Raw genomic sequence first — 26,906 nt, forward strand, 5'->3', positions numbered from 1 at the left:
AATCTGAACCCTTTGAAAAACAGGGGTTTAAACTAACTTTGTGAAAAAACTGGTCTCAGTAGTCCATAATTTAAAACACATTGTGCTGTAGGGAAATAATATCCTGAGGATTTTTTTTAAAGGAAACACACTTCCCAGAAGCATTAGCATTATGCTTGGTTTCCTTCAACGTCAGGTGTCACACTTTATAACGTGGGATATCTCTGCTTACACAGAGCTATTTCAATAAAGTTGTTAAAATTCAGATTGTGAACCCCACTGGTTACTAGCTTATGGAATTTTTATATTTATGTATTCCTCTACAAAAAAGCGCTTTATTTGTGGATGGAGTGAGTGCTGCCTATTTGTAAAGTCCCAAATGGGTCTTCTTGTGCCAAAGCCTATTATCCTACCATTATAATTCCATGTTTTTGAGTCCTGAAAACTTTTTGTATTCAGAAGTTCCCTATTATACTTGTATGCACAGCTCTTCAAGCTTATGTTTCTAAAATTGCAGTAGATCTACCACCTGGCACACGCAGAATTGTGTCAAGGGAATGAGAAACTATATAATAAATATGACATCTCCTCCTGGAAAATAAATTTTACTTGAAAATTTTGAGGCAGAAAGTGAAGTGATTTAAATGAAAATTTAAATACATTTTCTATTTAAATATATATATATATTTATATTGTTGAGGAGAATGCTAAGTGTGTGTGAATTGTTAGGCTGAAACCCAAAACTTCAAATAATTTCAAGGATATGGAGTTCGTGCTAGTGATTTTCATTTGTTTGTTTCAAATGCCACAAAGTACCCAGGTGGCTTAAACACACACACACAAAATATTTGCTTAGATAAATGAAAAGTCCAGGAATGGGACTGGCTTTGGATACAGCTTGTCCAGAGACTCAAAAGATGTCTCCTAGACTTTGTTTTTCTTCATCCTCTCTCAGAATCTTCTCTCCTCCATACTGACTTTATTCTTATAACCAAAAGATGAGTGCCAACGCTTCAGATTTTATATCTTCTCTGTCTTTAATCTCGGGGGGAAAAAAGCAAGAGTCTCTTTCCTAGAAATCTCAGGAGAAAAGAAACCTTGAATCTCACTGACTCCGGTTGGGTCACTGAATGAATCATGGTGGCCAGCTATAGAATTAGTCAAATGTCACACCCACCCTGGAACTTCAACAGAAGTCTATAAATTGAGAGTGGAAGAATCCCCTCCCCACTAGGTAAATTGTGGGATGTTTCCCAGAATAAAAGTGAATCATGCCAGGTGGCATGCTTTACACACACACACACACACACACACACACACACACACACGCATGCGCGTGCGCATTGCTGTCGCCCTACCTCACCTCATACACACACACAACACCTTCCCCGGTTTAGTTCCATATCTTAAGGGTACGCTGGTGGAAAAGAATCTGAGACACATTGCTTTAACTTATCCACCAGCACTTTAGCAGGGATTAACAGCTGGCAGAATCCAGCAATGCTCACTGGCGATAGGACAGAAGTACCCAGATCAGAGGCTTCCGATGCACTGACAGTAGATGCACCAAAGATCCTTAAAAGATCCTTAGCTCCTGAGTTCCTTTAGTGCTTTTCTCACCTAATGACTTGCTGATGGGAGATAAACCTAGCTGACTTAGTCAGCGTAGGCAGAGCTGGAGGAGTGTTTGCAGGACGAGGCCTTTTTGAACTCATCTTCAAGGTTGGCCAAGATAGTTGCAAACAGTATAATGAACCATAATAATGACACTGCAGAGAGCTGTAAAGTGCGGGATGATCAATGCTGAGCTCACAAAGTATCTGATCCTCTGGGCAAACCACACAACTGGGAAATTCCTTGTTAACGGATGAACTTTGTTTCTCTTCAAATTTCAACAGCAAGGGGTTTTGTTCCACGTGCTATAGCACTGCACTATATTTTCCCATACTCCTTTTTCCCCAAAAGCAGATATCCTGCTCTGCCTCAAGAGACTGAGTTTATTATGAAATTTATTTTCATGTAACTACTTGTTAAATATGCATGAGGTAGTGGATTTTGCTTGTTGCCTATTATCCATTCTCCTTTTCTCTTTTCAGGAGAGAATCCAGATTTTATTTAAGGTGGAAATGTGCCCAGAAAAATAAACCCTCCATATTCCAACCTTGATCACAGATAAGGGTGACCTTGGGACATATTTCTGACCATTGAGATATAAGCAGAAAGCTTCTGTGGATTTCTTTCCCACTTCAGTGACTGCCTGACACACAGACACGAAGGTTGAGCTGAAGCAGCCATTCTGTGACCATGTGGTGACACACATGAGGGTAAAACCATGTGTCAAGGAAAGTACAAAGGAGGAAAGAGCCTGGAACAATGATAGAATGTGCTGTACCACCCTGGGTCTAGGCTTAATTGTTAGATGAAAACCTTAACGTATGTTGTATGAAGCCGCTATAATTGACTTTCCTTCTGTTGCAGGCAGCCAAACATGTTCTTAATCAGTAAAGGCTGCTTTTCAAAATTCTGCAAAATCTATTGATTTCTCACAACCATAGCAGAAAATTAGCCCAAAATAATTCATTCCACTGGAAGTTCAGCCAGTAAAATTTCTCCCCATTTTCTTTTTTTCATTTAATTGATTTTATTGTAACTGGATCAGGTCTGAGATGCGCGAAATGGAAATAGCCTTGTTATAAAGAATCAAACATTATAATGGTTCTAACTGAAATTAAGCTTTTCTTATAGGAGAATTATAAATATATGAGCATTACAAGAGCTGACTATACACTTTCAAGTTCATATTTTCTGCCAACAGATTTGATCTTTCACCATCATGTAATCCAGATGAAAGGAATCACTTGTCCCATATCAGGCCTAATGGGAAATTGCACAATCCCAAGAATATGGGGGCAAGGAGTGCTCCTCTTGGACCAACTAACAGGTCAAAGGTGACCTACATCACCACTCCTATGAAAAAATGTGCTTCTCCATGACATGGAAATCAGACTTGATTTTAGACCACATAGTAGGGCTTTCCTCTTGATGTGAAACTAATAACAATAGCAGCAGTGTTTTTTCTTTTTTCTTTTTATTCTCAAACTGATTATTGATGAGAAAAAATGCGGAGCAGTTAACAATGCAGCTCGAATCTTTAGTCTTCTCTTTCCAACTCAATCACTAAAATATGACACTCCTTTCATAATATTCTGGCCACCACATTCTCTCTTTTCTTTTTGGCTTCAGAGTCCTTTCCAAAAGGAAACATGCTGCCTGGCATTCTATACTACTCCTAAGTTCCAGGTGGAAAAATGAGACAGATGAAGTGACATCTAAAAACACCGGGGATTATATCTTTAAAAACAAGACAATAATTCAGATCTGCTTGCTTTAATTCTTCTCTATATTACCATGACAAAATATTTATCAAAGTTCAAGAGATTACTGATATGCAATAATGACCAATGACTACACATTAATGGAACTATTCATAATTAACTCATTAGTGAAGTAACTGGAAAAGAAGTTTAAATATAGTGATTTTCACTATTATGTTTATACAGTATTGAAACAACCATAACTTCAAACACCCATAAAAGTGCAAAACTCTAAGTAACATTAAATAATAATTGATAACTCTGAAATACTGAAACATCCTGAAGTATCTTCCAAATGACCAAAAACAGATGAAATTTTGTTCAGTATAACTTCAGTTTTTTTACACAGAACTATGTATTTTAAAAACTGTAATCCATGTAAGATATACACAAAACCCTGAACTGACTAGATTGTTCAATGAATAATACTCCACACTGCTTTGTTGTTATGGACAAATGAGCTTATAATTCAATGAAACCCATTTAAGAAATTCTGATCTATAGAACGACATGTTGAAATTGTTTGTTTTATTAACAAAAACCTTCTATTCCTTTGTAAGATGTTTAATTCCTCTGAATATCATCTTTAAAAGGCCTGACTTGATTGTTGTCAAAATAAACCACAGGTCAAGTGCAACCCTCCAGTATCTAGCCTATGGGCTCTTCATGAGTTTCGGTTCTGTGTAAGCCACACGATGACCCTCCCATGAGTCTTCCATTGGAGATTTCACAGTCTAATTTTAACGGTCTCCACAAAGTATCCCTCCCTTCTCTAGGCTTTGGGTAGAATGTCAAATTAATAACGGCATGTGGGTGCTTGCTTCGGCACATATACTAAATTGGAACGATACAGAGAAGATTAGCATGGCCCCTGCGCAAGGATGACATGCAAATTCGTGAAGCGTTCCATACTTTTAAGCTGGGACGAAGTGAGAGAGTGGCATGGACATATATACACTACCAAATGTAAAATAGATAGCTAGTGGGAAGCAGCCACATAGCACAGGGAGATCAGCTCGGTGCTTTGTGACCACCTAGAGGGGTGGGATAGGGAGGGTGGGAGGGAGACGCAAGAGGGAGGAGATATGGGGATGTATGTATATGTCTAGCTGATTCACTTTGTTATACAGCAGAAACTAACACACCATTGTAAAGCAATTACACTCCAATAAAGACGCTAAAAAAATAAACAAAAAAATAAATAAACACTGATATAAGGGGAAAAAATGGCAGGTGGTGTTCCTTAGCATAGCCTGCCAAAATGTGATAATTTCCTTGGAAGAAAAGCCATGGGCTGCAATCATGCATCTGATTTGACAGACATTCAAATGGATCCTATATAAAAAGAAAAGGTTGGTGTCTTCTGGAATATGAATGTCCACTTTTAATAAATTCAAACAGATCCCAACATAAACATCTTCAAACTTGATGGGTTTTACGTGACTCGTCATTTCATAGATTCTTGGCACCAAATTTCTGTATATTATATAACCCAACCCGCTGCAGTAGGGAGGAGACACCTTGAAGGGATGCCCCTGGTATGAAATATGGGGTTTTTGTTAAAATCCTCTATAGGAATAATTATCAACTAGAGGACAACCTGTGAAAAACTCCTCTGAGTGGTTTAAATTTAAAAGATACTTCACTAAATTGCCAGTATTGATGAAAACATCAGTGTCTGTCTTCGTGATGTACCCTGCATTGGGGCAAAACTCAGTTACCCACTTAAATGCCATAATTGTTTTCAAGGTCAGATTATTGTATGTGTCTAAAAAGTCTTGTATTATGTTGCCATAAAGGAGGTGTTCATCCTCGAAGGATAATGCTAATACTTTGTCTTCCCTTTCAGCCTACTGGGCTAATAAGAAAAATGTAAGAACCTCATATCTCAAACTACAAATAGAACTACCATACGACCCAGCAATCCCACTACTGGGCATATACCCTGAGAAAACCATAGTTCAAAAAGAGTCATGTACCAAAATGTTCATTGCAGCTCTATTTACAATAGCCAGGACATGGAAGCAACCTAAATGTCCATCGACAGATGAATGGATAAAGAAGATGTGGCACATATATACAATGGAATATTACTCAGCCATAAAAAGAAATGAAATGGAGGTATTTGTAATGAGGTGGATGGAGTTAGAGTCTGTCATACAGAGTGAAGTAAGTCAGAAAGAGAAAAACAAATACAGTATGCTAACACATATATACAGAATCTAAGGAAAAAAAAAAAAAAAAAGGCCATGAAGAACCTAGTGGCAAGACAGGAATAAAGACACAGACCTACTAGAGAATGGACTTGAGGATATGGGGTGGGGGTGGGGTGAGATGTGACAGGGTGAGAGAGTGTCATGGACATATATACACTACCAAATGTAAAATAGATAGCTAGTGGGAAGCAGCCGCATAGCACAGGGAGATCAGCTCGGTGCTTTGTGACCACCTAGAGGGGTGGGATGGGGAGGGTGGGAGGGAGGGAGATGCAAGAGGGAAGAGATATGGGAACATATTGTATATGTATAACTGATTCACTTTGTTCTAAAGCAGAAGCTAACACACCATTGTAAGGCAATTATACTTCAATGAAGATGTTTAAAAAAAAAAAAAAAAAAAAGAACCTCATATCTCCACCAAGACTTCTTTTCTCCCCAAGTAACTCTAACGGCCTGTCTGGCTTTCACATCTGAGGGGTGTGAGGTCACCAGGATGACAAGACGGGCGTTTTGATGAGAGCAGTTCCAATGCTCTCAAAGTGTGAAGCAGAAGTCTTGTCTGTAAACGGGCTCATAGTCATAGAAGTACGTCCAGTTCACGCGTTCTATCACCTTGTAGTGGGGAAGACTGAGGTACCACATCACCAGGAAACCCAGGAGAGACAGCAGCAGGAGGCTCCAGGGATCTCAGTGACATCCTACCCGGAAGCGTGGTTAGGAGCGCCGGGGCCATTCACAGAAGCTCAGGAGTACGGGAGCCTCGGGTTCTTGATTTACTTCTTCTGAGTGAAAGACCTTCAGTTTCATCAACTGAACATTCCGTAGCAAGTGGCAGTCAAAACTAATGCTTGAAATTTCCATTGAAAAACAGACTCTCAGATTGGCTTAAAACTCTGCCATATACTGCTTATAAGATACACGCCTGTAGAATTTCAGATGAGACTAAAGCACTAGCTGAAGTCTTCTGTTTTCCGTATTCCATGCTTTAATTAAAACATTTGCCGTGAACTCTCCAGCGCGCCGCGCACCCTGCTCCAACGCGGGCAGAGGGCCGACCCTCCCCTCTCCCCATTTTCCAAGGCCATGTTAATACTGACATCTTGGACAAGTCACTTAACATTTCTGAAACTCACTTTCTCCATCTCTAAAGTGGTATTAACATATCACGTATTCCCTAGGTTTGTTATGAGGATTAACTGAGATAATCTGTAAATATTTCCTGGTAAAATATAAGCACTAAAAAATGGAATCCATTATTATTAATTATTATTTAATTGTATAATCTTGACTGGAAAGAAACATATCAAAAGGCACATAGTAAACCCCTAATAGGCATTTATGAATGAATGGTTAACAGTGGTTGTCTAGTTGTTGGGAGTAAGAGAGTTGGTGATTCTTTTTTCTCTTCTTCTGCATTTTCTAAATTTTATTGAATAAACATATTTATTATTTTATAAGAACATTTGCTCACCTCTCCGTCCACCCTAAATACCTAATAACCAAAATTATATATATTATATAATATTTACTATAATTTGATATAATAAATATATTTAATACATGTTTTAATATATTTATTTCATATTTAATTTATAAAGTATAGATTTATAACATATCTGAGGCTTTATTTAAAAGACTAAGAGTGTTAGAATGAGGGGGAAGATGTAGTGATGCCTCTGTGAATACAAACACATATGCACGTATACATGCATAGACAGACACAAATTATAACAATAAGCTATTTGAACAAGACACACCTAAACCATGGCATCAAGAGATTAAAAATAAATATGTAGTCTATAAATAAAGAAAGCAAGGATAACAATATTATTATCTGACATATAAAATTCAAGGTGACAAGCATCAAACAGTAAGAATGCAAAGAGATTGAATTATATTATTAATAATGTGGCCCATTTTTATATGGTAGAATATAGCAAATACGTAATTATGTTGCTGTGTTAGGAATTAAGAATTTCTGTGTACGAAAATAAGGGATAAAAATAAAATGACACAGCAAAAACTTGTAATGTTAAATCTGAATTGGAAATACTATTAAATCATGAACTTTTTCTTTAAAAAGTATGTATTCCCTAGTTCTGTCCACTTAAATTGCCTGAAGGCAATGATACCCCCAGTAGCAATGAGTGCTCCTATATGTAGACGGTGCTCCGTAAATATCAGGGTTCTTTGCATAAATGGCTGATTACAAGTCTGAAGCATAACATATAGACCTGCCTGAGACATCTTGTTCCAGAACTCAAGGACACTATCACAGACTAATGGGGTTACAACCAAATGACACAGGAATCAAATGAAGGAAGAAGGGACACATGAACACCAAAGAGCGCAAAGTCTACAAATTATTAAATCTACGGAACAGAAAAGCTATGAGTTAAAAAAGGAAAAGAAAAGAAAAGAAGAATTTATAATAGTACTTAATAAAGAGAAAGCCAAAATAAACTCAAATCCTGAACATTATTGCAAATAACTATTACAACAAAGAAATCTAGCTAATAAAAGTGAAAGACAAGATAGAATTTTAAAAATAATTGGACTTCTGGTTTCCAGTTCCATATGCAAGGAGCCTGGAAGTCACTGCATCATAGCAACAAGTAAAAAGCTGAACAGACTGAAAAATCAACAATTCTTCATGGATTCATAAGAGAGGTTGAGGGCACAGGACAAATCCCCAACATTGGAGAGACGGATGGGTGAGTATAGGGAGTCACATACAGTCAAGAGCATAAACTGCCACAGGGACCAGTGCCAGGGTGGGAAGGCCTCAACTCTAATTAAAAAGTTGCTGGAAGCTCAGTGTGGACAAGTCTGAGAGTTAAAAACTTTGGGCAGACCCTATCACAGAGGGATCTCCACACATTTTGTGAGTTTTACCCCCAGGAGCTCAACCAGATTCTCACTGTAAATACTGGAGAAAAATCCCCTCTTGCTTCCAGTGGGGGTAGGAGAAAAGAAAAGAAACTGGAAATGAACCACAGTACTCTGGGGTTTTTTTTTTTAATGGCTAAAACAAACTTTATTTTATTTAATTTTTAAAAATTTATTGTACTGAACTATAGTTGATTTACAATGTTGTGTTAATTCCTGTCATACAGCAGAGTGATTCAGTTGTATATATATACACATTATGTATATATATGTATATATATATACACATTATATATATATATGTGTGTATATATATATGTATACATTCTTTTCCATTATGGTTTATCACAGGATATTAAATATAGTTCCCTGTGCTATACAGTAGGAACTTGTTGTTTATCCATTCTATGTATAATAATTTGCATCTACTAATTCCCAACTCCCAATCCATCCCTCCCCACTCCTCTCCACCTTGGCAACCACAAGTCTGTTCTCTATGTCTTTGAGTCTGTTTCTGCTTTGTAAATAAGTTCATTTGTGTTGTATTTTAGATTCCACATATAAGTGATATCATATAGTATTTGTCTTTCCGTTTCTGACTTACTTCATTTAGTATGATAATCTCTAGGTCCATCCATGTTGCCGTAAATGGCATTATTTCATTCTTTTTTATGGCTGAGTAGTATTTCTTTGTATATACCTGCCACATCTTCTTTATCCATTCATCTGTCAATGGACATTTAAGTTGTTTCCATGTCTTGGCTATTGTAAATGGCACTGCAATGAACTGTGCTTAACAAGGCCTATCCTTAGGAGAAAGTACTTAACCAGCACTTAATCTGCTGAGGTATTACCAGACCATAATGGACCTAGGGGAGGAAAATAATCAACTCCAGTCAGTTCTACACTTACACATGGGAGAAGGGAAACACTGAACTCCAGCTCATTCTAGCCATCCTGTCCGACTTAAGGGGAGAGAAAAAACTGAGAAATACTTGTGAGGTTCACAGTCTAGAGGCATAGGCTCAGGTAAGACTGAGACTTAATCATAGGACTATAGAATTATTCCCCTGCAAACACACATTATCACCACATTACTAGGGAACTCCTTACAGCAGTTCTTTTACCCAGTACATCATGTCTGGTTATCAAGAAAACATTACAAGGCATACTAAAAAGCAAAAAACAAAATTTGAAGAGAAAGGGCAAGTGGCAGAACCAGACATGACAAGGATGTTAGAATTATCAGACCAGGAATTTAAAATAACTGTAGTTAATATGCTAAGGGCTCTAACGTAGACAGCATACAAGAAAAGATAAACAGGGGAAACAGAGAGATGGAAATCCTAACAAAGAACTAAAAAGAAACAAAATGAGGAATACATTAGATGGGCTTATTAGTAAACTGGACACAGCTGAGGAAAGAATCTCTAAGGATATCTCAACAGAAACCTCCAAAATTGAAAATAAAAGATAGTAAAAACTTTAAAATAAAACAGAATAGACTATCCAAGGACTGTGGGACAACTACATAAGGAAACCGAAGAAATATCTGGAACAATAATGAGTGAATTTTCCCAAATTTTCAAACTGGTCAGACACCAAACCACAAATCCAGGAAGCTCAGAGAACACCAAGCAGGATAAATGAAAAGAAAATATATCTGCACCTAGGCATATCATTTTCAAATTACAGGAAATCAAAGATAAAGAAAAATTCTAAAAGAAGCCAGAGGGGAAAAAATGTAAGAAAAGAATTATGTTCAACTTCTCCTCAGAAAACATGCAAGCAAGAAGAGAGTAGAGTGAAATATTTAAAGGGTTGAGAGAAAAAAACACCAACCTGGAATTCTGTATCCTACAAAATTATCCTTCAAAAGTGAAAGACTTCCTCAGACAAACAAAAAATGAGGGAATCTATTGCCAGTAGATCTGCCTTGCAAGAAATGTTAAAAGAAGTCCTTTAGAAGGAAGGAAAATAATATAGGTAAGAAATTCAGAGCTATATAAAGAAAGGAAGAGCATTGAAAAAGGAATAAGTGAAAGCAAAATAAAAACTTTTATTTTTCTTATTCTTGGTTCTTAATAGATAACATTCAAAAAAAATAATAATAGCAACAATTACATATATATTTGTAAATGGTTATGTGTAAGTGAAATGAATGACAACAATGATACAAGGGATGAGGAAGAAGGAATTAGGGTAATTTTCCTATTATAAGGTACTCACTACAAGTGAAGTGGCATAGTTTATTTAAAAGTGAACTTGGATTAATTGTAACTATATACTGCAAACTCTAGGGCAAGAACTAAAATAGGAAAAAAAATGAAGTATAACAGATATGCTAAAAAAGGAGAGAAAATGGGGTCATATAAAATACTTGATTAAAACCAAAGGCAGAAAAATAATGAAAGACAAAAAGAGGAACAAAGGACAAGAGCAACAACTAGAAAAAAGTAACAAATATGGTAGTTATTAATGCAAGTATATCAATAATCACTTTGAACACTGATGGTATAAAAGCACCAATTAAAAGACAGAGATTGTCAGGAATTCCCTGGTGGTCCAGTGGTTAGGACTAGGGGCTTTCACTGAGGGGGCCCAGGTTCGATCCCTGGTCAGGGAACTAAGATCCTGCAAGCCGCATGGTGCAACCAAAAAATAAATAATAAATAAAATAAAAGACAGAGATTGTCAAAGTGGATCAAAAAACAGGACCCAGATATATGTCATCTACAAGAAACCCACATTGTATATATTGGATATATATGGATTAAAATTAAATGGATGGAGAAATATCTACTATGCTAACACTAATCAAAGGAAGCAGGAGTAGTGTATCAATTTCTGACAGAGCAAACTTCAAAGCAAGGAAAGTTACGAGGGATAAAGAAGGGCATTACATAACGATAAAGGGTCAATTCTCCAAGAAGACACAACAATGTGTATGCACCTAATAGCAGAGCATCTAAATATGTGAGGCAAAAATTGATAGAATTGCAAGGAGAATAAATGAATCCACCATCATAGTTGGAGACTTCAACACCCTTCTATCACAGATGGAAAGATTCAGCAGCCAAAAAAAATCAATAAAGACTTAGTTGAACTCAACAGCACCATCAATCAACTGGATATAATTAACATCTATTGACTGCTTCATCCAACAACAGCAGAATACACCTTCTTCTCAAGCTCACGTGAAACAATGACCAAGAAAGACCACATGCTGTGTCATAAAACACACATTAACAAATTTAAAAGAATAAAAATCATACAATGTCTGCTCTCAGACCACAATGGAATTAAGCTAGAAATCAATAACAGAAAGATAACTAGAAAATCCCAAAATATGTGGAGATTAAAAACCACACTTCTAAATAACATGGGTCAAAGAAGAAATCTCAAGAAAAATTTAAAAATATTTTGAACTAAGTTAAAATGAAAACATAACTCATCAAAATTAGTAGGATGCAGTGAAAGCAGTGCTTAAAGGGAAATTTATAGCATTGAATGCATACTTAGAAAAGAAGAGGATGGGAGTGAGGACGGGGGGAATTGGATGAAGGTGGCCAAACAGTACAAACTTCTAGTTATAAGATAAATAAAGTCTAGCGATGTAATGTACAAAACTATAACTATGGTTAACAATGTTGTATGGTATACTTGAAAGCTGTTAAGACAGTAGATCCCAAGAGTTCTCATCATAAGAAAATTTTTTTTTCTTTTTCTTTTGTATCTACATGAAATGATGGATGTTAACTACACTTACTGTGGTAATCATTTCACAATATATATAAGTAATACCATTATTCCATATGCCTTAAACTTACACAATGCTGTATGGCAATTATATCTCAATAAAACTAGGGGAAAAAAGAAAAGAAGAAAAATCGAATATCAGTCACCTAAGTTTCAACCTTAGGAAACTAGGAAAAAAAACAAAACAAAACAGCAAATTAAACCCAAAGTAAGCAGAAAAAATAATAAGTATAGCAGAAATCAATAACATTGAAAACAGGAAATCAATAGAGAAAATTAATGAAACCAAAAGTTGATTGAAAAGATCAGTAATCTATAAGTCTCTAGCCAGGAAAACTAAGAAAAAAAGAGAGTGGACACAAATTACTAATATCAGAAATGAAAGAAGGCAATGACTTTTTAGATACAATACCAAAAGCATGATCCATGAAAGAAATTACAGATAAGCTGGACTTCATTAAAATATAAAACTTCTCAAAGTTAGCAGAAGGAAAGAAATCATAAAGATCAGATCAGAAGTAAATGGAAAAGAAATGAAGGAAACAATAGCAAAGGTCAATAAAACTAAAAGCTGGTTCTTTGAGAAGATAAACAAAATTGATAAACCATTAGCCAGACTCATCAAGGAAAAAAGGGAGAAGACTCAAATCAATAGAATTAGAAATGAAAAAGGAGAAGTAACAACTGACACTGCAGAAATACACAGGATCATGAGAGATTACTACAAGCAACTATATGCCAATAAAATGGACAACCTGGAAGAAATGAACAAATTCTTAGAAATGCACAACCTTCTGAGACTGAATCAGGAAGAAATAGAAAATATGAACAGACCAATCACAAGCACTGAAATTGAAACTGTGATTAAAAATCTTCTAACAAACAAAAGCCCAGGACCAGATGGCTTCACAGGCTAATTCTATCAAACATTTAGAGAAGAGCTAACACCAATCCTTCTCAAATTCTTCCAAAATATAGTAGACGGAGGAACACTCCCAAACTCATTCTATGAGGCCACCATCACTCTGATACCAAAACCAGACAAAGATGTCACAAAGAAAGAAAACAACAGGCCAATATCACTGATGAACATAGATGCAAAAATCCTCAACAAAATACTAGCAAACAGAATCCAACAGCACATTAAAAGGATCATACACCATGATCAAGTGGAGTTTATCCCAGGAATGCAAGGATTCTTCAATATATGCAAATCAATCAACGTGAAACACCATATTAACAAACTGAAGGAGAAAAAACATATGATCATCTCAATAGATGCAGAGAAAGCTTTCAACAAAATTCAACACCCATTTATGATAAAAAACCCTCCAGAAAGTAGGAATAGAGAGAACTTTCCTCAACATAATAAAGGCCATATATGACAAACTCACAGCTAACATCGTCCTCAATGGTGAAAAACTGAAACCATTTCCACTAAGATCAGGAAAAAGACAAGGTTGCCCACTCTCACCGCTATTATTCAACATAGTTTTGGAAGTTTTAGCCACAGCAATTAAAGAAGAAGAAGAAATAAAAGGAATCCAAATTGGAAAAGAAGAAGTAAAGCTGTCACTGCAGATGACATGATACTATACATAGAGAATCCTAAAGATGCTACCAGAAAACTACTAGAGCTAATCAATGAATTTGGTAAAGTAGCAGGATACAAAATTAATGCACAGAAATCTCTTGCATTCCTATACACTAATGATGAAAAATCTGAAAGTGAAATTAAGAAAACACTCCCATTTACCATTGCAACAAAAAGAATAAAATATCTAGGAATAAACCTACCTAAGGAGACAAAAGACCTGTATTCAGAAAATTATAAGACACTGATGAAAGAAATTAAAGATGATACAAATAGATGGAGAGATATACCATGCTCTTGGATTGGAAGAATCAGCATTGTGAAAATGACTCTACTACCCAAAGCAATCTACAGATTCAATGCAATCCCTATCAAACTACCACTGGCATTTTTCACAGAACTAGAACAAAAAATTTCACAATTTGTATGGAAACACAAAAGACCCCGAATAGCCAAAGCAATCTTGAGAAAGAAAAATGGAGCTGGAGGAATCAGGCTCCCTGACTTCAGACTGTACTACAAAGCTACAGTAATCAAGACAATATGGTACTGGCACAAAAACAGAAATATAGATCCATGGAACAGGATAGAAAGTCCAGCAATAAACCCACGCACATATGGTCACCTTATCTTCGATAAAGGAGGCAAAAATATACAGTGGAGAAAAGACAGCTTCTTCAATAAGTCGTGCTGGGAAAACTCGACAGCTACATGTAAAAGAATGAAATTAGAACACTCCCTAACACCATACACAAAAATAAACTCAAAATGGATTAAAGACCTAAATGTAAGGCCAGACACCATCAAACCCTTAGAGGAAAACATAGGCAGAACACTCTATGACATAAATCACAGCAAGATCCTTTTTGACCCACCACCCAGAGAAATGGAAATAAAAACAAAAATAAACAAATGGGACCTAATGAAACTTAAAAGCTTTTGCACAGTAAAGGAAACCATAAACAAGATGAAAAGACAACCCTCAGAATGAGAGAAAATATTTGCAAACAAATCAACTGACAAAGGATTAATCTCCAAAGCATACAAGCAACTCATGCAGCTCAATGTCAAAAAAACAAACAACCCAATCCAAAAATGGGCAGAAGACCTAAATAGACATTTCTCCAAAGAAGATATATAGATTGCCAACAAACACATGAAAGAATGCTCAACATCATTAATCATTAGAGAAATGCAAACCAAAACTACAATGAGATACCATCTCATACCAGTCAGAATGGCCATCATCAAAAAATCTACAAACAATAAATGCTGGAGAGGGTGTGGAGAAAAAGGAACCCTCTTGCACTGTTGGTGGGAATGTAAGTTGATACAGCCACTATGGAGAACAGTATGGAGGTTCCTTAAAAAACTAAAAATAGAGCTACCATACGACCCAGCAATCCCACTACTGGGCATATACCCTGAGAAAACCATAATTCAAAAAGAGTCATGTACCACAATGTTCATTGCAGCTCTATTTACAGGATCCAGGACATGGAAGCAACCTAAGTGTCCATCAACAGATGAATGGATAAAGAAGATGTGGCACATATATACAATGGAATATTACTCAGCCATAAAAAGGAAGGAAACTGAGTTATTTGTAGTGAGGTGGATGGACCTAGAGACTGTCATACAGAGTGAAGTAAGTCAGAAAGAGAAAAACAAATACTGTATGCTAACACATATATATGGAATCTAAAAAACAAGAAAAGAAAATGGTCAGAAGAACCTAGGGGCAAGACGGAATAAAGATGCAGACCTACTAGAGAATGAACTTGAGGACATGGGGAGGGGGAAGGGTAAGCTGGGACAAAGTGAGAGAGTGGCATGGACATATATACACTACCAAACGTAAAATAGATAGCTAGTGGGAAGCAGCCACATAGCAGAGGGAAATCAGCTCGGTGCTTTGTGACCACCTAGGGGGGTGGGATAGGGAGGGTAGAAGGAAGGAAGATGCAAGAGGGAAGCGATATGGGAACATATGTATATGTATAACTGATTCATTTTGTTATAAAGCAGAAACTAACACACCATTGTAAAGCAATTATACTCTAATAAAGATGTTAAAAAAATAAAATAAAATAAAACTTCTGCTCTTTGAAAGACAGTGTCAAGAGAATGAGAAGACAAACCACACACAGGGAGAAAACATTTGCAGTATAAACATCTGATAAAGAACTGTTGGCCAAAATATACAAAGAACTCTTAAAATTTAGCAACAGAAACCCAAACAACCCAACTGTTATAAAATGGACCAAAGACCTTAACAGACATCTCACAAAAGAAAATATACAGATGGCAAATAAGTATATGAAAAGATGCTCCCCATCATATGTCATCAGGAAATGCAAATTAAAATAGCAATGGGATACTACTATACACCTATTAGAATGGTCAAAATCTGGAACAGTGACAACTCCAATTGCTGGTGAGGATGTGGAATGACTGGAGCTCTCATTTACTCCTGCTGCAAAAGCAAAATGTTGTAGCCACTTTGGAAGACAGCTTGGCAGTGTCTTACAAAACTAAACACATTTTTATATAATCTAGCAATCATGCTCTTTGACATTGCTGGTGGGAATGAAAAATGCTACAACCACTTTAGAAATATGTTTGGCAATTTTTTATAGTTAAACCTTTACTTAGCATTCAACCTAGAAACTCCACTGCCAGAAATCAAAAGACAAAAAAATGAAAACATACATTCACAAAAAGGCTTGCCGAATGTCCATCAACTAGTGAATGAATATACAATTGTGGTATATCCATACAATGAAATAGTCCCTGTCGATTAAAAAAATGAATTAGCGATATATGTAATAATACGGATGAATGCCAAAAGCATTATGATAAATGAAGAATCCAGACACAAACGACCACATAGTTTATGACACCATTTATATGACGTTCTGTAACAGTCACATTTGTTCCCCAAGCACGTTTCCATGTCTCTACATGAAATACACTTTTCTTCCTCACCTGAAAAGTTCTACCCATTATTCATGGTACAAGCCTCCACCAAAATATATCAATCATTTGTTCCTGATGCAACTTTTTGGAAGTTTCAGTTATAGAAATTACTTTTTTAGAGGTTTTTTTCCTCTGTTTTCCCTAGAAAATATAAATTCCTCAAGGACAAGGATCCTCTCTCCTTTGTATTCCTAGTGTTTGGCAATGACTGATACATGGCAGGATCTCAATCCATGTTGAACAATGTGTTTAGTTTTCTGTCTTCCAGATTCCCTTTTGGCCAGCATTTCTATAATGAAAAACAATTCAACTTCAACTAAGTTGACTCTATTTTAATTTATTGGTGGTGTCTAATTATAGAGAATAATCCAAAGAAACAGAGAATATCTTATTTTTTCATATAAAAATATAGTTTTTAGTACACTTTCTTTTGGTCATTTGATAGCAGAAACTAAGTCCTTTCTTCTTCTTTCTTGTTTCCTTCCTTCCTTCCTTCCTTTTTTTTGATTGTCAGTATTTCCCTCTAAGGAAATAAAGTGAGGTCATATTTAAATAAAGACAGGAAAGATAGAGAAATCTATTTAGTGGACACTGAGAAAATTCTGACAGCTACTGTATGATGGAGTTGGTGATAATTATATTTTCACAGACACATTGTACTGATATTTAAGCAAAATACACGGAGAATAAATACTTATAGAAACATGGCACTTCATTTCTATTTTCAAGCAAATTACAAATTCCAAAAACTTTTTTAGAAAACACGACCATGAATTCTCATTCATTTGTTAGGCTTGATTGCTCCTGAGAAAATAAAGGTTTTGTTTTTTAAGATATAAACATGTGTCTACCTATATAGACATAATTAAGAAAAGTGTGCATACTTAAAACAACATTTATAGGTTAATAAAAGATACTTTTATTTAAGAGCCTTAAGGTAGAAAGACGATGAAATATAGAGCTAGCGACAACATTTAAAATAACCAAGAGGAACAAAAAGAAAATAGAAAACTAAGATCAAATGAATATAAAATGAATTTATAAATACACACACACTTTCAGGGGAAATCTATTTTAAAGGGTAACTTTAATACTGCATAGCACACATTTAACAAAATAAAATTTTCACTATGAGAATAAGCAAGGAAATCTGAAAATACGGCCTCCCCACAAAGTTTGCTTTGCTAACACTAGTCTTCACTCAATCCATGTGTAGATAGTCTTGGACTGTGGTCTCATAGGATGAGTGGTGAGACCACTAAGGGGAGAAGATTGAGAAACAGCCGAATACTCATGATCCAAGGCAGCCAGCAATCATTTTTCCCAGGGCCTCCGGAATCCACCACCTCCAGCTTGTCAGTTCAAAAACGCTGCCTTCCATTTGTTTGCCTGGGCTTTCCCTGCTCTCAAGGACCTACTGCTTCAGCTCATTCCTTTCTTCCTGCCCCCAGACATCTAAAATGTCACTGAACTTTTGCTCTGTGCTCTATAATGGGCTATTGGAATCTACTTATCTTGCAGCCACCCAAGACAAGCCTCTATGTAAGTTCCCTTGCTTCCTAAACCTGCCACCCGCCAAGCTAGAGTGGTCTGCCTCTTTCTTGGGTCTCTCTTGCCCTTTGGTTTCAGATTACACCAGGAAGCTCCCGAGGAGGTCGCACAGCAACAGGGGGCAGTTTAACCCATTTCCTACAACTCAGCTGAAATTTCTGGAATGCCAGTGTGAGCCAACCTTGAAGGGCTGGGAAGGTCAGACATAAAGACTGTGATACTTCACTCAACAGCAGGAATCAGACGTTCCTCTAGGAAGTAGGAAGGGCTGGTCCCCTACTTTAGTCATCCAACTTCTTCAGGGAAGAATTCTAAGGAACAGAAAGAATCAACACATTGGAGCTCAGCAGGAAGACTGGGGAGGGGAAAACAAATGCCAAACACAACAGAGAGGATAAAGCCCCAAGGAGGCAGAAATACTGGCAGAGATGGTCACAGATATGCCTATGCCTCATAGAAAACTCTCTTTCTCCACTTTAACTTCCTGCAAAATAAAATATTTGTAGATGTGAAGAAATTTCAGAGTAGCCTGGAGGGGCCCTTGAGATGTTTGGGTTCTTGAGAGATTCAAACTTTAAGTGCTTATGGAAAGGATTTCAATGACCTGAGGTCTCTGGGTCTCCTGAGACATTTGGGTGAAAAGGAGGTAGAGGCCTTTCTATGACAGTGAGCTCCAGGGAACACAGTACATCCCAGGACAGAAGCTGGGGCTAACTGCTCAGGATTGACTCTGGTAAAGGGAGAGGAGTTCTCTGAGTTCCTTTTTCTGCTACTCCTGCTTATCTAGAGGCAAAATTTCAAGACAAAAGTCATGTCTATCAATTAAGAAGATGATTTTGGAGTTACCATTTATCATTGCTGCATCTCTTGGGGCCTAACCCAAGGAGAGAGGAACACTGTTTGGGGCAGTAAGGCACTTTAATAGTCTCCATGCAAATCCCAGAGAGGAAGTTTGCAGGGAGAAATAATCTCCACCACAAATAATGAAAATGCACAACTTGAATCCTTTAAAGGCCCAGGAGATACATAAATGAACAAACTTAACAATGAATAACATCCCCCCAAAATGCCATGAAATGTGTGTTTAAGTTTCTAGTATAAACAAATTCACCTCAATACAAAATACAATGCAGAATATTAATTAGTCACCATTAATCTGGTAACTGAATTCTCGGACAAACCAGCTGCCCAGATGTACAGCTCTTTCTGGAATACATAACATTCTAACATGAGTTAGAATCCTCATAAATGAGGATGGTGATGAGAAACTGAAAAATGTTCTTCTAAATTTTAAATGAGATAATACAGTGTCTGACATATAGGAAATGCTATATAAATGGATTTCATTTTCTATAAATTTCTATTCCCCATCACCCTGGACTTCTCCTTTTTGCACATTCTTCCTAATGGCCCCAAATTCCTGATGGCATCACAAACCAATGTCAGAAAGACCCATCACTGGATTATTAGGGACAGTACTCTCTACACTGCTCTTAATGTTGCGCAGGTGGGATACAGATCAGCTGGGGTTACATTTGAATAGAAATGGAGATTCAGAGCACAGATTTAACAGCAAGTCAAAGAATGTCTACAAGAGCAGCTCGTTAATTACATGTACCAAACACTATAATAAAATAGCATCTATCCATCCAGGAAATGTTCCTTTACTTGCTGTTTGAAAGCAATGATTTCCATAGTTGACTTGTGTACAATTATTCCTTCAGTGACTGAATGTCTGTTTAAAGCAGTTCAAGAGCTCAGAAAATTCCCTCTGATGTGACTATAAGGCAGGAATAGTATTTAGGATATTATAAAATTGCCTCTGGTATTCAGGTTCGCAACCGTTTAACAAGCACCCTCTGCAGAGTCAGGTACCACTGGGTGCTGGGAGAATAAAAACAAACAAGATAGGGTAGAGTTTACCTTTAAGGAGCTCAGAGATAAACAAGCAGGTGACTTCAGTACCATGTGAAATGAAGTGTTATGATAGAGAAGAGGCACCAGATCCAGCTATCCTGGGAGCGAGAGGCTGGAGAGGCGACTGCTTATAAGAGGTGATGTATAAGAAGAGTCTTAGACAGTGAGTGACACAGGCCAAGCAAAACAGTTTGGAGCAGAGTAGACTGTCCCAGGAGGGAGTGGGGCAGAGAGTGGAAACTGGCTGGGGTCAGAGGAAGCTAGTATTATGTAAAAGAGCTTAAAGCTCAAACTAGAACGGACAGGGAGCTTCGGAGAAGCTTATTCAGAGGAATGTCATGGTTAAAGTTGCCTTTTAAATAGTTGACTCTGATAATCCATCTTAACAGGTTTGGGGCTGAAGTTAGGAGGCCCAAACAAAGGATAATAATGGCCAAATTTAGGATAGGGGCTGTAGGTTTGAAGGAGAGAAAACAGGTTGAAAACATATAGGAAGTAGAAATCATGATACCGGGTTATTCATTATATATGGAAGGTAAGGTCGAGAATGAGTCCAGGGTTCTTCACTTGAGCAAATACTGATACCAACAAACATGAGAGGGATACAAGAATTCTCTGAACCAATAAGCTGCCACATAATTCCAAGGGGCACTACAGCGTATAGATGGAGAGCATGAGCTTTTGAGCCAGAGTAGCTGAGTTCAAATTCCATCTCCATCGTTTAAAATCTAGGTTAACTTGGATGAGAGCCTCCATCCTTCCATGCAATTTCCTTATCTATGGAAGGGTGATGATAATGGTAGTACCTATATTGTAAGATTGTTATGAGGATTCCATAAGGAAATATATGCAATATGCTTAGAACAGTTTCTGACACAACAAGCAGTAAACTATATATATATATATACACATATATATATGTATGAAAAACACTCAAGGTGAGAAGATAAGTAGAACAAAACCCAAACTGCAGTGAATAGCACCATGAAGTAGATCAAAGGGAGAAGGGTAGCATAAGAAAGTCCAAAGAAGTAGAGTTTCAAGGAGGAAGAGGGAGCAAGTTTCAGATGCTGTTGAGAGATCCAGCAAAGTCAAAGTAACAAAGGACTTTAAAGGCAGCAGATAGGTACACAGTGAAATATAACTTCTCATCCTCTTCTTCAGATGAAGCTCTACTGTTCTGAAAGCAAAAACTACGACTACTTCTCTCTTAGATGTTGTCAGTTCCATTTCACCAAACCAATACAAGGCATAAGAGCAAATGTGATTTGGGACAACTGGTTAACTATTTAGGAAAAATAGAAGACAACTAAACTGGATCCCTACACCATCCCTCATATCAAAATAAATCTCAGGTGCATCAGAGATTGATATGTAAAATACGAAGTCAAAAAATATAAAAATAAATTCATAAACATTTTGTAATCTAGGGGTGAAAAAGTATTACCTTTAAACATGATGAAACGTTTAGACACCATAAAGAAAATGATTTACAACTTTTCTATAGAAAAAAATACCATAAAGAAAAATTTTAAAAACAGAATGATACGAATATTTGTTGACTTATTTGAGCAATAATATGGCCAAGACTCTAATATTTGAAACAATATGTCAAAAATGTAACAAATTTATAAGAAAAGACCACAATCCCAGTAGAAAAACTGGCAAAGAACATGTGTAACTCACAAGAAATGAAAAACAAATGAATAATAAATCATTGAAAATATTCTCAATGTAAATGTGAATTAAATCTATAAAGCAATTCTATTTATCACCATCCATGTAGGCAAAGGTTGATAAGATAAATATCTTCTAATGTCGATGCTGTTAGAAAAAATAGTCACTAATTTTTACTAGTATTTGGAATATAGATTATTAAAACAATTTGGGCGTCATTTAGCAATAACTATTAAATTTTAGGTGCAAACATCAATCCATCCATCCTACAAAAGACCTGGCCAGTACTCTTTAGAACTACCAATGTGATGGGAAACAAGTGAGAAATAGTCACAGACCAGAAGAAAGAAGAAACACAATGACTAAATGCAAATGGTATCCTAAATTAAACTCTGGGACAACAAAATTCAGTGAATAGTAATGTACAAATATTGGTTTCTTACTTTTGACAACTAATATGGTTTATTGTATTACCATGTTAATATAAGATGTTAATTTTAGAGTAAGCTGGGTGAGGGGTATATATTATCTTGCAACTTTTCTGTAAATCTAAAATAATTCCAAAATTTAAAGTTTATTTAAAAATTTGATTAACCAGCAATTTCATTTCTAAGAAATGTATCCTATAGAAATGCTGCAGCAGGACTTCCCTGGTGGCTCAGTGGTTAAGAATCCGCCTGCCAATGCAGGGGACACGGGTTCGAGCCCTGGTCCAGGAAGATCCCACATGCCTAAGCCCGTGCACCACCACTACTGAGCCTGCGCTCTAGAGCCCGTGAGCCACAACTACTGAGCCCACGCGCCACAACTACTGAAGCCCACGTGACTGGAGCCTGTGCTCCACAACAAAGACAAGCCACCACAATGAGAAACCCATGCACAGTAATGAAGACCCAACACAGCCAAAAATAAATAAATAAATAAATTTATCAAAAAAGAAAAAAAGAAATCTTTGCCATAAACGTCCTAAAGAACATTTAAGAAAAAAAAAAAAAAAGAAATACTGCAACCAGCATAAAAAAATAAGTATATAAGGATATTCAGTACACATTAATTGTAACTGGAAAAAAAAATGTAGAAAAGAAGATTAAATAATTGAGCTGTAACTATAAAGTGGAATGTTATACATCCATTAGAAAGGATGTGTTCTAGACTTAAAACTACTGGAAAGAAAGTTGTCTATGGTATATTGTTAAAAGAAGTAAAAGCAAGTTACTGTATACAGATACAGATAGAGAGATAGAAATAGATATTTACGGTGAAAACATGTACACACACACACACACAAACACACACAGAAGAAACCTGGAAAAATCATGCAATTGGTTTTTGAGAGATAGGAAAGTGGAGGATTTTGACTTGCTCAGTTTTTCAAATTTATCCCCTTGAACATTATTAATTTAGTTAGTACAACTGATATGTTTCTTTTCAAATGTTGTAATGGAAAAAATAGTGGACAATTAAGAATTAGAAAATTTAGGAAATATCCAGTTTTGCATTGCCATTATACGATCTCGGGCATGTGGCTTAGTTTATCTGGGCCCACCTTTCCCCAGATAACAGGAAGAAGTGAGATTTGATCACCTCTTGATATCTTTCCCAGACCTAAAATTCTATTAGTTTATTGTCTTGAGGATTGGGTGATCCTGCCACTCTAACATCTGTAGAAATTGGTTTAATTAGTTTTACAATGTCTCTTTTAAGAGTTAACGTGATCTTTTAGCTGATGGAGGAGGAGGTATGGGGTAGGTAAAAACAGATATATTAACTCATTTACTCAAAGAGTTTTATAAAGTAACTTGGGACTCATGGCCAATTCATAATGAACACAACTGGTTTGTGGTTCATTACCTAATGGTAACATTAGGTTACCTGGAACATTCCTCTTTTACAGAATGGTTTTGACCAAATTATTGGACACCATCAGCCTGAGAGACTATATATACTTTCAGCGGTTAATGGACATTTCAAAGGCACCATGATTCAAACTTCCTTTAAACTCTTTTATACACTTTAATGAGTTGCTCCTACTCAACCTTGGGCACACACATTACTAAGAAGTCAAACACATTCTTTCCATTCCTAACAATTATATATTTTTCTGAAATCTATTCAGTTATTGCAGGCAGTGTAGGTTTATCAATTACCTCTCCGAGCTGTCCATTATCTATTTTGAGAGTATAATTTGTTTCCCGCATAGAGTATGTGTTAACAGCATGATGAGTTTTACATTTGTAATTAATTTTGAACTGACAAAGAAGGTAGGAAAAATTCTCCCATAAATAAAAGTAATGAATGCAAGTATTTAAACAAAAGGTCCTAGGAACTTCCAGCAACTAAAAAAAAGAAAAAAACTCAATCTTCTCTATCTTTTAAATTTAAAATACCAAGATATTTTGTTCCTTCTTCACGACACTCCAGAGATTTTGAAATTCTAATACTAAAAAAGATAATAAATGACAGGTAGGCACACTGCATTGAATCTGTGAGCAAGAAATTGTTTACTTCTCAATAAAAGTAATAAGATTAGTTTTCCTGTACATGACCAATTGGCTTGTTCACACAAAGTTTTATCAAAAAATCATTTTTCTAGACATAAATTCCTACCCATGATGAAACTAAATATTTTGCTACTCTTAACACTTTTAGAATGATACAGAGCTTGAAATTAAATTACACTAAATGCCTTTATATTTATTCTGCATTAAACCTTATTTTCTTTACTGTCATTCTGCCAGCGTGATATCATCGGAGTTGAAGAGAGATGCTAATGCTATTTATATTACACTGCACTGTCCTCTAATTGACCTTGTTTGTGCAATGGAATGGCTGCTTTTCTCAAGCTGCCAGCCCTTTATTGCAGCATTTTGACCATGCACTGGTGGCTCTTTGTGCTACTGCTGAGTTCAAGAATCAATACTGCATTCCCCACAGCCAATAAAGGCAGCTGACAGCATGAATTAACTGAGTGTGGCCAGTTGCATGGAGGGCCATTGTCTTTAAGGAAAATCTGGACGTGATTACCAGCCTCCTTCTCTGAGTGAAGGTTTTAATGCAAAGTGCGAGGTTTCTATAATTTAATTTTGGCCTGCTGCTCTGACACGCTCCGCTTTGCCACCTCTTCACAGAATCCAAGCTATAAATGGCTGCAAACCAAAACACATACAGAGACAAAGGCAAATACTCACAGTCATATGATAGCAGTGGTTTCACCTGACTTGGCCATTCTCTTCTGATAGTATCCTTATAACAGGTTCTATTTCTTCAACCCAGTCTACCTACCATAGTCATAAGTCAAGCAAAAGTTAAAAATTAAACTTGTTATAACCTCTATATCTAAAGGAAATTTTCATATGTGGCAAGGTGGAAAAATCTTCATGAAGAACCCATTGCTTTCAAATCGACTGTCAAAATTATAGAAAAATTTGTCTATACTTCCTCATCCACCACCCATGGCAAGATGACTTCTGTCCCCTCTATTCCATTGACCTATTTTCCCTTACAACAAAATCAAATCAATTATTTCCAACTCTTATCTTCTCCGCAGTATTTACTATCAAAGACTTCCTCCTTCGTCAAACGTTCTCATCTCTTGGGATCTTGTTGCCTCTCAGTGTTGGTGTTCCTCTCATTTTATCCTTCTTCTCTTCTGACTTTAATGTGGCCCCTCTGTGTACAACCTCATCCTTTTTCATGCCTGTAATTACTTTCAATTTCCATGTATTGACTCCCAAGTATTGACTATCATCTTCATCTCCAACCTGGTCCTCTTAAGAATTTTGATTGTCACATCAGTATTTTGAACTCCTCATCTCCCAAACTCAGAACATTATCTCCTGTTGGGTTTTCCAGTTCAGTAAATGACCATCAGTTTCATATGCAAGAACCTGGACCTGTCCTTCACCTTCCACACCGAATCGGCTATCACGTCCTCCTAATCTACCCCTTATTCTTGCAACCAAGCCATCCCCTCACCTCCGTCGTTTCCACGACCTCTATACTAGTCAGGCTCTCCTTCAAAGGCCTTTCTCATCCATCTCCCTGACTCCGTACTTGGCCCTGCCCCTGCCACTGAAATATCCACCCTGAAACTAACCTTATCTTTCTAAAACTCGAATCGGTTCACATTACTTCTCTGTTAAAACATTTCAAAGACTCCACATTAAGACTTTAGTTACCTCTTTAGCTTCAAGTTTTATGGGGTGTTGTCTTTTGCCCTTTCGCAATGACATGTATTTTCGTCCCATAACTACTAACTCAATGATTTAAATACAAGGACAAGGACCATGGCAAAGACTTACTTTGCAACCAGAACAAAGGAAAACACCTGTTAGACACTTGACTGCAATCATTATGCTCCAAGGCTGCAGTTATTGTCTAAGCTTCCACAAGTATGTTAGACAAAGGGAAAACCCACAGAATAACAAAGGGGGATTTATGTAAGCCTTTAAAAGGGGAAATGACATGTCATTTCTTGCTTTATCAAAAGACCTATATATCCAGAGAATTTTAGTATTGAAAACATCAGTTCTGTTTATAATAGGCAATGCTCTTGGTTGAAATTAATTCAAGCAGAGTTATTCTAGGGACAGTGTATTATATACAAACCATTTAACTTGAGCTTTAAAACGATTTTTCATGTCTGAGAATTATCAAGAAGATACCGGTCTGGATCAACACTTTCCATAAACTGGAATAAAACCTGTGGTTTTAAAGGCTTTTATTTTAAAGGCAGACGTGTGAGACTCTTAAAGGCACAGTTTCAGATCTCTTCCCACTCAAAAATTCTGTTGCTATTCATTTTTTTCAGGACGGTTTTATTTTACTTCCATTGTCCCCGAATATCCTACCCATTAAAAAACAAATTAAAGTATAGAATTTTTATATTCCCACTTCCAGAAAGGCTGAAATGAAGTTGGTAACACTACAGCTACCTAAGCTGCCTCATTGTCCCCAGAATATGTAGCC

At 36.6% G+C, this 26,906-nt stretch overlaps 1 long non-coding RNA gene and 1 pseudogene across 4 annotated transcripts in view; both read right to left on the reverse strand.

Moving 5' to 3' along the window:
- The window catches only part of LOC309615366, a 310,048-nt gene that overhangs the window by 16,081 nt on the left and 267,061 nt on the right, over nucleotides 1-26,906 (reverse strand). For all 3 annotated transcript variants that reach the window (XR_014236771.1, XR_014236772.1, XR_014236773.1), the window contains one exon: nucleotides 16,527-18,655. This is a non-coding gene — a long non-coding RNA (uncharacterized lncRNA). The remainder of the gene's footprint in view (nucleotides 1-16,526; nucleotides 18,656-26,906) is intronic.
- On the reverse strand, nucleotides 4,152-13,571 carry LOC309615353 (UDP-GalNAc:beta-1,3-N-acetylgalactosaminyltransferase 1-like; annotated as a pseudogene). The gene is made up of 2 exons (XR_014249800.1): nucleotides 5,978-13,571; nucleotides 4,152-5,233 (listed from the first exon to the last, which is right to left on the reverse strand). The product of XR_014249800.1 is annotated as a UDP-GalNAc:beta-1,3-N-acetylgalactosaminyltransferase 1-like (transcript).

Source organism: Balaenoptera borealis (genome assembly GCF_965194805.1).
Source record: "Balaenoptera borealis genome assembly, chromosome: 17".
NCBI classification, from domain to species: domain Eukaryota; kingdom Metazoa; phylum Chordata; class Mammalia; order Artiodactyla; family Balaenopteridae; genus Balaenoptera; species Balaenoptera borealis.